This window comes from Pogona vitticeps, chromosome 8 (assembly GCF_051106095.1).
Source record: "Pogona vitticeps strain Pit_001003342236 chromosome 8, PviZW2.1, whole genome shotgun sequence".
Classification (NCBI taxonomy): domain Eukaryota; kingdom Metazoa; phylum Chordata; class Lepidosauria; order Squamata; family Agamidae; genus Pogona; species Pogona vitticeps.
The window spans coordinates 15,707,937-15,719,748 of NC_135790.1; the positions used below are offsets into that span (position 1 = coordinate 15,707,937).

At 47.8% G+C, this 11,812-nt stretch overlaps 1 protein-coding gene across 10 annotated transcripts in view; it reads right to left on the reverse strand.

The window, feature by feature from the left end:
- The window catches only part of PKNOX2 (PBX/knotted 1 homeobox 2), a 529,964-nt gene extending 520,705 nt beyond the window's left edge, over positions 1–9,259 (reverse strand). For 8 of the 10 annotated variants that reach the window (XM_078379795.1, XM_078379793.1, XM_078379794.1 and 5 more), the window contains exon 1: positions 9,168–9,259. The gene's annotated coding sequence lies outside the window, so the exon portion shown is untranslated. The remainder of the gene's footprint in view (positions 1–9,167) is intronic. The other 2 variants (XM_078379791.1, XM_078379792.1) reach the window with 2 other exon arrangements.
- Between the last annotated feature and the right edge of the window lie 2,553 nt (positions 9,260–11,812).

The following is an 11,812-nucleotide window of genomic DNA, read 5'->3' on the forward strand; positions in this document are numbered from 1 at the left end:
CTCATCTTGAGTACTGTGTCCAGTTCTAGATACTGCACTTCAAGAATACCAACAAACTGGAAAAAGTTCAGAGGAGGGCAGCAAGGTGGACCCAGGGGTTGGAAACCAAGCCCTATGAGGAAAGACTGAAAGAACTGGGCATGTTTCACTGCAAGAAAAGAAGACTGGAGATATGTATCTTTCAAATACTTGAAAGATTATTATACAGAAGAGGGGCAGGAACTCTTCTTAGTCATTCCAGAGTGCAGGACGTGTAATAATGAGTTCATTTTACAGGATGCCAGATTTTGGCTGAATATCAGGAAAAACTTCCTGTTAGAGCAGTACGACAATGAAGCCAATTGCCTCAGGAGGTGGTAACTGCTCCAACACTGGAGGCATTCAAGGGAAAATTCGATAAACACTTTGATTTGGATAACTGCACCGAGGAGAGGCTTGGACTCGATGGCCTTATAGGCCCTTTCTAACTCCATTATTTAATATTCTAAGTCCAAACGAAGTATTGTTTTTCCCAGAAATGTTGCACCTTGAGGTTTTTTGTTTTGTCATTAAAAAGAAGTCGTCGGAATTATGAATATTAGTATCTAACACATTAGCTTTTGTGTCCTATGAGACTCATAAATCTAAACATTACAGAGCAGTGGGAGTGAAGAAGAAACGGAAATGTTCCGAAGATATTCACGGCCAGATGTCAAATCCAGGCTATCTTGATTCAAGATGAAGTCTGCAGATTCTAGAATCAGTTTGATTTAGTAGGTATCAGAGATCACCCTGGGTAATATAGATTTCATTGCTCTTCCCAATTTTCGAGGATAAAGGGCTCTCCGTCATCCAGCCATGCACCTAACGCAAATTTGAGATAAAACTGATGTACACAGTAAACGCAACAGAGTTAACTGCATCCAGATTGATACTTTATTCAGATTTGGAGAAAGATGTAGTTCTCAGCTTTCTGTTCGTTTTGTTGTCAACCCCTTCCTGATGAAAGGTCCTGGGTGACTCAGACTTGCCTGCTTGTGAGATTTTAGTAGTATAACAAAGGTATCACCCACTCTCGTTTTGAAATTGTGTACAGACAGGAACCACACAACTTCCCCGACCCCTTTTGTTTTTGAAGTTTGAACCCTTCAAGGAAAGTGCTTTGCACTCCCCTCTAGTGGTTATTTTTTGTAGACTGAACCTGAAAGGTAGTTCCGGCAACCACTTCAGTTCTTATTTTGTAAACATCTGAAATCTGCAAGAGGAGTCACAAGCCTGCTACTGCTCTTGGTTCATATGGCATTTGTGCTCCACTCTTTACTTTTCCACCTTTTTCAGAATGTGTATTAGATATGTTGTGTGAAAGTGAGTGTACGTACCGTATTTTTCCATGTATAAGATGCCCCCATATATAGGAAGCCCCCCACTTTTCTAATCCCAAATTAAGAAATCTAAGTGGGGCTTAGCAAGGGTGGGGGGAAAGGGATCAAAGCGCTGCAGGATAGCTTTGATCCCTGCTTTCCCCTCCACTTGTTTTTGTTCTGTCCTCAGCTTACTTCAGTGTACAAGACCCTCAATTTTTAGTCTAAAGATTTTAGACCAAAGTATAGTCGTATACATGGAAAAATACGGTATATATGTGTTTGTGTGTGAGGGAGAAAGAGAGTGCAATTGACTGATTGCAAGAAAAAGATATCACACCAATTTAGGACAACAGAAATACTAAAATCGTTAGGCACTTTCAGCTGCTCTGATGTGAATCAAAGGGATAAACACACACATACATAATGCCTCTGATGCCAACTTTCAAAGAGTTTGTGTTTGTTTTTAATGGGGTGCAATTACCTTGCTGAGCAGTTTTTAAACTCCTAAATCTTCCTCCCTTCCACTGCCAAGTTTTTTCAATCCTGAGTGGCACCCAAACTTAAGATTTGAGTGGCCCAGTTCCACTGGCAATAGGAATCACTACTGAATCAGGTCTTGCTTTTAAAAATTGGTTTAAAATGTCTCCATGACATACATGGAAGCAGAGATTATTTTTTCTGCCTAGGAAGCATGATTTTTTTTTGGGAAAGCAAGGTAAAATACTCTTTTGCCAGTGGCTTGTTTATTTTAAATCACTTGTGAAACTGATTTATATCCTCGTTTTGGCATCTGTAGCCCTCTGTCAGTGTAAACTGCAGTTTATAGTTTACTGGGATGTCTGCAGTTTCTCCTGATAGCTCTGCAGTAAAACAGGCGCACAAGCGCTTTGCACAGTGTGCGCTAGGTACAAATCTTACTATCTTCACTTAAAAGATCACAAATGTTAAGGCATCTCCGTCAGACCTTAGAACGCCAGTTTACATCTCTCTTCATACAAGACTTCCTCAGAATGACCCACATTGGAGACTGACAAATAATAGCTGGTCAACAACAGAACATTCCTATTGTTGGCCAGGAGCACATAACTCCCTTATTGCAGCACATCCCTTGACTAGCAAGGCGTAACCCAAAATGTGGATCACAACCTCTAAAGTCCAAAATGGTTTGGGTCCAAGTTCTCTGAAATATGTACTGTACTCCCTTCATAGGGGCTACCCTCTGAGGTTTGCAACAGAGGCCCTTTGCTCTACTCTTTCTTTCAAGGGAGGCTAGGCTAGCCCCCCCCCCCCCGTTTCCTTTTCACGAACAGTCAGAATCCATTTTGTTTTCCAGATAAACTTTTGACAATTAACCTTTCTTCCTTTAGAAAGTTTTTTCTACAGGGTGGGTACTGTATGTTTTCATTATTAATTCACAGTGTGATTTTCATGGCACTATTCTAATTTAATTGTGTTTTCACGTTTTAACTCGTTTGTGTTTTAATATTGCAACTTTTTGTTTTTTTCCTACCTGATTGTTTAATTATATTCTGAGCCACCTTGAGTCTCAGTTCTGGGGAAAATGCAGGATATAAATCAAACACACAAATAGTAGTAAAGTACCACATTCTTACTATGAGCTCAGCTTTTAGTGATATAATTCGGAAGGAGGAATATACCATGTGTTTGATTTCTGCTTGTGGCACTGTTTTCCTTATTAAACTTCCACTCTAAAAATATGAAAAAAAAGGTTGAAGACCACAAAGACTTCACAGTGAGAAAACCCAGCTCTGCAGTATTGCAAGCAACCTTGCTTTTTTCCTTCTACATTATACTCTGTTGCATTGTCCCTTTCCCCACACAAGAACAGAACTTACCTTCCAAAATAACTCTACGAATCACACTTAAGTTATGCCAGTCACCAACCTATATCACAAGTTTATCTGAATTATAACTATGGAGGATGTGTGCACACAGGTGTATTTAATATTTTGGCAAGGACTGCTAATGTGGTTGGAAGGAGGAGAAAAGGAAACCAACAGTATTATTTTATTATAGGGATGTCCCTCAACATATTTCAATACACCATATAAGAAGGACTGAAAGCCTCTCTCCTCTACCATTGGTGGGCACAAGGGACAAATGCCTTTCAAAAAATGTTTGCAATCACGTTGCAGAGACAAATTCACAGCTACTGTGAAAGTGCATTTTCAGGCTTAATAAATGCCTAACATCCCAATAAGATTTCCATCCTCCAGTTCTTCCCCCACTTCGATGTAGAAAGTACCATCTTACAATAATTTTAATGACTCCCTTAAACAGCTCTTACACCACCAAGAAAGGAGATAATTTTTTTAAAAAAATCAGTTTTAAAATGTTAATGGCTTTTTAAAAAACTGAATATAACATTTAAATTGTTACAATGTCTTTTTAAAACAAAAAAGTGATGGCCATTTCAATTTAAAATGTGTTATGCTCTAATATCCCATTATGGAATAAGGATTATAAATTCTAGTTCTGTTTTATGAAATAATATATTCATATAATGTTTTCCAAAAAATGTAAATAGCATCCAACAGTTCTTGGATTTGGGCCTTAATTTCTGGAGATTCCATAAACTTCCATATAGATTATTTAGATTAATCTTTCTCTCTCCCTGGTAATCAGCCTGGTAGATATCATTATAAAGATATGCAGTTTTCACACTGGGTTTTTGTCTCCAAAGATTAACAGCAATATGTGGAAATGAACGAATCAGGCCTCTTTTCCAAATCTAATTCCCCTCCCCTTTTTTCCTCTTGCCATTTTATAAAGTTGGAAATTCTTATAAGCCCTATCAAAATATCTCTGATTACCTTCAGTAGTTTCCTTAGTTATGCTTTAGAGTGGCAACCTTAGCTCCTAGCCCTCTGCAACTCTTTGTAGACACTGTCAGACCTTATCTATTTCTTTAATGTGCACTTTTTTCAGGAAAATCCTCAAGAAAGAGAGGATTATTGGAAATGGAGAATGGGCACAGAGATTGTGAAAAACAGGCATTAACATTCTAGCAAGAAAGTGTGTACTTTTTCCTTGGGGGGGAACTGTACAGTATGATTAATCTGAGTCAAACTGAACACAATCCCTTATTTCCATCAGTGTGATCCCCAGTACTTCTTTGCTAACAAGAACTCATTGTGCCAGCAGCATTGGAACCACAAGGTAAGGATGGTAGGTGTAATTGACAGTAGTTGCTGTATTGGGGGGGCATGATATAGATGTTCATCCCCAAACCAGTGAAAGCCGACCTTAAATTATTGAAGGAAAACTTCAACAATCAGCTTTTCAACATCAGAAAGGGCTGCTCAACATTACAAACTAAGGAACATTTCTTATTAAATTGCACTCTGGAACACCTATCATGGGCTGAGATTCTAACAGACTTCAGAAGAAGAGGAATTCTTCTCCACATATTTCCTTGTCAGCCTATTTAAAATCTAAAACTCCAGTGTCAAAATGATGCAATAGTGAGATTAAGGAAGAAATGCTAGACTATGCTGCCTCGGAGATCCTTTGTCTTTCCATGCTGGCAAAATTAAAGGGGGAAACGAAAAATGAAAAAATACTGTAGCAGTTTAAAGACTAACAGATTTATTTCAGTCAGAGTCCACTTCTTCGAACAAAAAGAGTAGAAATACATATTTCCTACATTTATACTTATCCCCATGATGAGCAGGTGAAGGGACATATAACAGATGGAGTGACAATCATTTGTTAACACAGGAAAAGTACTATCAAGTCGTTAATTATCAGAGATAGCAGGCCCCTAACCACCGTGATAAGCTGTATTTGTCACTTAGACATCCTGGACATGCTAAGAGTTGTTTCTGGGACATAGGTCAGAGGACTATTTTATACTCATAAAATAATACCGAAAGCTGGGTTATTAATATATGCAATGTGCTAAGAAGCCTTGATCTTTGTTTAGGCTCTCAGAGATGCAGCTGAACTGAGAGATGCCTTTAGAACATATTTTTCCAGACGTTGTGGAACTTCAACTCCCAACAACCCCCTAGTAAGCATGGCCAGATGTTGTGGACAATGCAGTTCAATCCCATCTGGAGCATTACAGGAGCGCAGGCTGTGGACTAGAGAAATAAAGGTTCAATTCCCTTCTTAGCCAGGATGCCTACTAGATGACCTTGGGGCGGTCATTATCTCTGTTCTTAACTCTTTGGAAAGAAGACACTATATTCGGCAAGAAAACAGACTGAGCAGTTTGGTTGCAAAGCAGTTTTTAAAAATATTAAGGCCAAGTCTAGCAATCCTTGTTTGATTCTCAATCACCTTTGGGGCCTATATGTTTAATCCTTGCATTCTGCTCTTCCTCCTTCATTAATCTTCCAGTCAATTTCCAATCAATCCAGTCAGCTCCGAGGACTAGCGCGAGAACCTCCCTAAGGCTGCTTAACATTGGGGTGGGGTGTATGTGTGTGTGACATTTTTCCAGCCAAGGTATGGCCAGAGGGGGGGGGGGGCACAGAGGAAAGGAACCTATTCAGATTTTCAGTGTGTGTGTTGTTTTGTTTTATTCTACTGCAACCTGCCAGATCATCTTCTGTCCATCCCCAGTGGGGACGAACCAACATGCAACCGTCTCCTTCCATTTCATCATCAGCTTACTGCAAATATGCTCTGTACAATTTATGGCTACTGAATTTGCAGAGGCAAGCAGGTTAATCAAACACAGCTTTCAGAGTTTTTGGAAGAGGCAGCTGCAATTCAAATTATTATGACATGCAGTCAAAGCCACAGGCAGCCAGAGAGAACCCAGCTAAAACCTAGAGAGAGAGACTGCTCAACCAAACCCACTGACCATTTTTCTCTTGACAGATCAAGAAAGCAGGGATAGGGGAAGTAAGAGAAGCAATCGGGGGCCCAGGAACAAAGCTGTTAAGAGGTTTAGGCTACAAGGGTCCTTTAGATGGCTATGTATGCACCGTGACATTTCATAACTTAGTGCTGTTTCTCCACCATTACCCCCATCCTCCCAGAACGTGTGAGCCCTGCGTTTCTATGACGCCAAAGGCTGTGAAGAGAGAGAATCCAAGACATAACAAACATACCAAGAGAAACGTGCACTTTGCTGATCCTCTTTAAACATACAGTACAGGGAAGCCTGGAGATTGCCATCTTTGCCTGAACATGACCCTGCTGGGTTTTGCAGCAAAGTTCAGGTTATTTTTTTTCCAGAGCCCCCTTCTTATCTGAATCATTATCGGGGGAAAAATCGTATTATTATTATTGAACAAACAAGCAAATAAATAGTAACGCCTATGCCAAGTCAACTCTCTCTTACTCTCAGTCATAACGGGAAAGCGCCTGACTCCAACTACTTTTTAAGTCAACCCGTCCGATCCGAATTATCCTTGCACGATGTCCCGCCCGATTTCAAAGAGCTCTCGTTTCCCAAGGATCAGGGCCTGCCGATCCGCATCCCACCCAACCCCGCGCGACTCTGATACGCGAGCGTTCGCGTGTCCAAACTTCTCCACGACGCTCTCCTTTGCAAAATGAGAAATTGGGCAGGCATCTCCTTGGCTCCTGTTTCGTTTTGCAGCTCACGCAACTGGAGCCGCCGCGCTTCGGTTTCTTGGCAAGTCCCGCATCTCAAAAAACGCGTTTGCGGGGAGCGCCCGGTCCTCCGTCCCCCCCCCCGCCCGGAGCCCTGAAACTCTCCCAAGTTGGCCGGGGACCGGAGCGGGCTGGCCGCCCAGCCGACAAGCGCGCCGGGTCTCCTCGGAGGGAAATTCCCACCGCGTGCCGCGCGCGGGCCTTACTCCGGAGCAAGGGGAGGCGAGGAGCGTCGCCTCCCGGCAAGACTGCCCGCCACGCCGAAACTCTGCAGCCTTTTTCGGCTGGACGGCCATCCGAGGCGAGCGGGGGAAAGCCATCCTTTATGGGAGAAAGGAGGCAGCCGGGACGCGCGACGGTCCCTCCCCTGCGGACGAGCGCCTGGCAGGGCTCCTCACGCCCCGGGGAGGGACGAACCCAAAGAGAAGGCTAGCGAGGGAAGGACTCCGGATGCCACCGGCGGGCGGCACGGCATGCCTCCCCGAGGCTCCCCTTCCCACCCCCGCGAACAAGAGCGCGCCTCCCTTTGTCTCTCCTCGGCCGAAGCCACGACAAGCTAGCAAGGAAAGCTGGCGGGTCCCTGAAACCAGCGGAGTCCAATCCGGCCAACAACAACGCCGCCGCCTGCAAGCCTCTCCGGTGACCGGCGGTCCTCCGATCGCCAGGACTGGGGGGGGGCGGCGGAGCCACCCGCCGGACCTCCTTTCCTGCCCGGCAGGAGCGGCGCCCCATCCGGAAAGCCCCGGCTGGCCGAGTTCGCGGAGGGAAGTCCTGCGAGCGCCGCCGGCCCTGCTCGCTCTCTCGCTCTCTTCCCAAGGCCGCGGGGAAGAGAAACGCGCCGGGCTGGACGGAACCGACGACCCGTCGACCAGCTGCGCGCAGCCCCGCCAGACAGACCGAGGGCGCCCCTTGCCTTCCCTTCCGGCAGCACCGACCGGAGTCTCTTTTCTTCCCCCCCCCCCACAGTCCCCCGTCCGCGCGCGCGCGCCTGGGAATCTACGGCAGCCCCCTCTCCCCCCCCCCCGCGGTAGGCCGCTGCTCGGCGTCGCTCCCTCCGCCACCGGGTCCCACGGGAGGCTCCGGTCCGGCCAAGTCAGCGCCCTCGGAAGCTCGGAGAGAGCGGCAGCCTCCTGCCCGCCGCCCGCGAGGAAAGCGCGACTGAAGCGGTCCCCCCCCCCCTTCAGGGCGCTGCGAAGGGGTTCCCGGGGGCGCCGCCGTTGCAGCCGCGGGAGTCGCGGAGGTCCCCGAAGCCTCGACGGGCAAACAAACCCTCGCCCGCCCCCCCGCCGGTCCCGACAAAGTACTCGAAGTGGGCTCCCCGGCTCCCGAGGCCACGTCCAGGAAGGCTCCCGCCCGGACAAGCCCGTTCCCCGCGAAGCCTTCGGAGGACGAGGGGGGGCTCCGGGGGCTCGAGCTGCCCGCTGGCGGTCCCCCGGGGGCCGGGGGGGGGAGGCTTCCCACCGAGCTCCCCTTCCCTCCCCGCCGGCGCCGCTCCCGAAAGGCACCCTCGCCGACCTCTCCGGGACCCTCTCCCCGCCCCTTCTCGCCCTCTCTCTCTCTCTTCCCCCCCTCCGCACCCGCCATCCCAAAATACAGTCCTCGGGGCTCTCCCCTCCCCCCCCACTCGCGCCCGGTCCCCTCAAAGCCAGCCAGCCGCTCGTGGGCTTCGGCGGTCGCCTCCGTCCAGCCGACCCTCCTGGACCGCCACCTCCAACCCCGCTTCCTCCCCCCCCCCCAAAAATAACAATTCCTCAGGAACCCCGCCATCCTTGCCGGCTTTGACCCCCCCCCCCACTTTGGTGCCCCAGAAGCGCCGCCCGTCTGCCCCGCGCCCGTTCCGACAACCTCTTCTCTCCTAACCCCCCCCCCCCCCGGGCAAACCGGCGGATGCTTTTAGTTCTCCTGCTCCTTCACGTCCGGGCTGACACCCGAGCGAGCGACACCCCCCCCCCGACTACAGAGGAGGGACGGAGGGAGGGGGGAGCGGGAGGAGGAGGTGGTGGGGGGTCGGGGGCGCCCCCTCGACAGCCCTGAGGAGAAAAGCCCCGCCGCCTGCAAAGCGCTCCTTCCCCCGGCGGCGGCGGCCACAGGGCCGGCGCCCGAGGCTTGCTTCCAGCGGCGGCAGCTGTTGCCGCTCCGAGCGCGGAGCCCGCTTTGCCCGCCCCTGCGAGCCTGCGACGCGCCGCCGCCGCCGCCGCCGCGACTCCTCGGCTCCCCTGAATGACAGCTTACCTGCATGCCAATCTTCATCAGACTGACACCGGCCTGACAGCGCAGCCTATACTCACTGCCTGGCCCTGCCGCGCGTCAGCCCGGCCCCGCCCTCCGCGGTCACACCCCCGCGCGCCGCCACCCCCCCAGCCCTGCCCAGAGCGCGGGTGCCCGAGAGGCGGCGGCGGCGGCGGGGACGCGCGCGGGCGGGCGGGCGCGCGACCCCCAGGTTCTCCCCGCCCCCCGGGCTTGTCTCCCCCTAGCGGACTCTTGTCTCCCCGAAGCGCCGCCGCCGCCGCCGCCTGCGAAGGGAGTTTCGGCTCTGCTGTAAAGAGACGGGGGGGGGGAGGCTCCCTGCATTTCGGGGCTATAAGCGTTTCTCTCCCCCCCCCCCACCCCCGGAATACGGCGGTCTCCTTTTACGCAGATAAATTTATTTTTTTATTTTATTTTATTTTATTTTATTTTATTTTATTTTATTTTATTTATACCCTGCCTATCTGGCCCACTGGACCACTCTAAGCAGGGCAAATCGAGCAGGGACGGATTTTGGTATCTTTAACGATCCTTTCCCAAAGAGGTCCTCTTCCTGGGTAGCTAACATGTTCTGGAAAAGGGGTCCAAGGTTGACAGTTGCCAACTTACCAGCTTCTGTGCAGCAGTTCTTTGCAAGGGAAAATGCTCATAAGGCTTTGGCAAGAAATCCGCCTCTTGCTTCCTTTCTGTAGTGCCAAGTTTGCATTAAAGTTATTGGAACTGACAACATGATGCCCGTTCTCAAGACCAAGGTTGTGGTTGTGGTTGTCTTGTCTTACTGTGAGAAGGAACGGAAAAGGGACATACAGTCCAGCCTTTGGAAACTTGGCAACCGTCAACCGCCTTTGGACTACAACCTCCATCCTTCCCACTTGCCTATCTGTTTGAAGATGATGGTGTTTGTAATCCGACACCTGTGCTCAGAAGGCCCATTTAGTGTGTCAGTGGTACCTTTTATTCACTGAATTGCAAAAGAGTCTTTCATTTTCTTGCTTCCATGATGCCTATAAAAATATGCTATAAAAACGCTCGGGTTTAGGCAATATGCAAATGTATTTAAATTTAACAATTAATCTGTCAAAAGGCAGACAAATCAATCAATTAAAAATTCCTTTAATCAGTGACAGCCCTACTCAAATCTTCAGTGTTGTTTTTAGCATCCTTTGGAAGGAGAAATAAGGAAAGAGAGATCTGCTAAAAAAGGGAAGGCAGGAAGAGAAAAGTGACTCTTGTTTTTGTGCTCCTTCCCATAAGTACTGTACTTCAGTCTCTCTCTCTCTCTGTCTCTCTCTCACACACACACACACAAACACACACACACACACAAAAGACTATAATGCTTTTGCAGCATCGTGCAGGACTACCGAAAAGCTGCAATAAAATGTTGCAACATGTCAGCACCTCTTGGAGGTGTATACTCTGAAGTCCTTCCCCGCTCTGCTCTACAAGGAGGAAAAGATCTCAGGGAAGGACTAGCTGCCAGTTCTGAATTTTATTTGTTTATTTGTTTATTTGTTTATTTGTTTGTTTACTTACTTACTTACTTACTTACTTACTTACTTACTTGCTTGCTTGCTTGCTTGCTTGCTTGCTTACTTACAGTGGGGTGAGACGAGAGGGGTGTGTGAGGAGTATGAAAAGCAAAGGGTGGCCCAAAGGAGATGTTTCAAGAGGTGGGAGAAAGGGTGGCATTCCAGGATTATTATTGTTATCATTTTAACAACCTCCTGGCACACCTTTGCCCACCCCTCCTGCTTGCTTGCCAAAGACAAAGCTGTGGAATCTCACCTGAAACCCTCCAGATCTTGCCAAATTCCAATCCCCATCGGCTCCAGCCAACCCAGTTAATAATGAAAGATGACAGGAGTAGTCGTTCAACTCCGTTCCAAGCTACTATAGAAGCTGTTCTGAGATCACGTTGGCCAGTCTCTCCTCCATCCCCAGGGTCCCTCTTAGTGGCACGGTCAATCCTTCCTACGTTTTGGAAAACAGCAAGCAGAGAGTTTTTAAAAATCTACTCCAGTATACCTAGGAAGTCCCCCTGATTATACACAACACACTATTTTTGGGATGGCTTCACAGAGATATTGATTCTCAAAGACACGGGTATAGTTGGCAGTACAGTATTTGGTGGAAGTAATGAAACTATCCTTTGCCGGGTTTTCCTGAAGAAGACCTACTGGTGGAAGAACACAAAACTAAGCATAATTCTTAGATTATTAATTGTTACGAGTGCTGGATGGAGACTGGGAGAAATCCAGGCTCAGATCCCCACCAAATCATGAAACTCACTCGATCACTTGGGGCCAATTGTTCTCTCTAGACCTCATCTACCTCACCTAATCTACAAATTAAAACAGAGGAGGAATATATGGGCTCTTTTGAGTTCTTTGAATGTGGAACAATTCTACTGTTTGAGAACTGCACTGTTCACCTAAACCCCACGATTCTTCCTGACTAGTAGGAGGACATTAGGCCACCCAAGGGAGAGGATGATGAAGCACATTTTATGTAGCTGCTACTCACTAATCAGTTCAACCTCTGGTACCCGATCATCTACCACATGGCCAGCACTGCTTGGAGGATATAAATGTAAAAGATATATAATTTCCAATGTTCTGAAGGGTTAC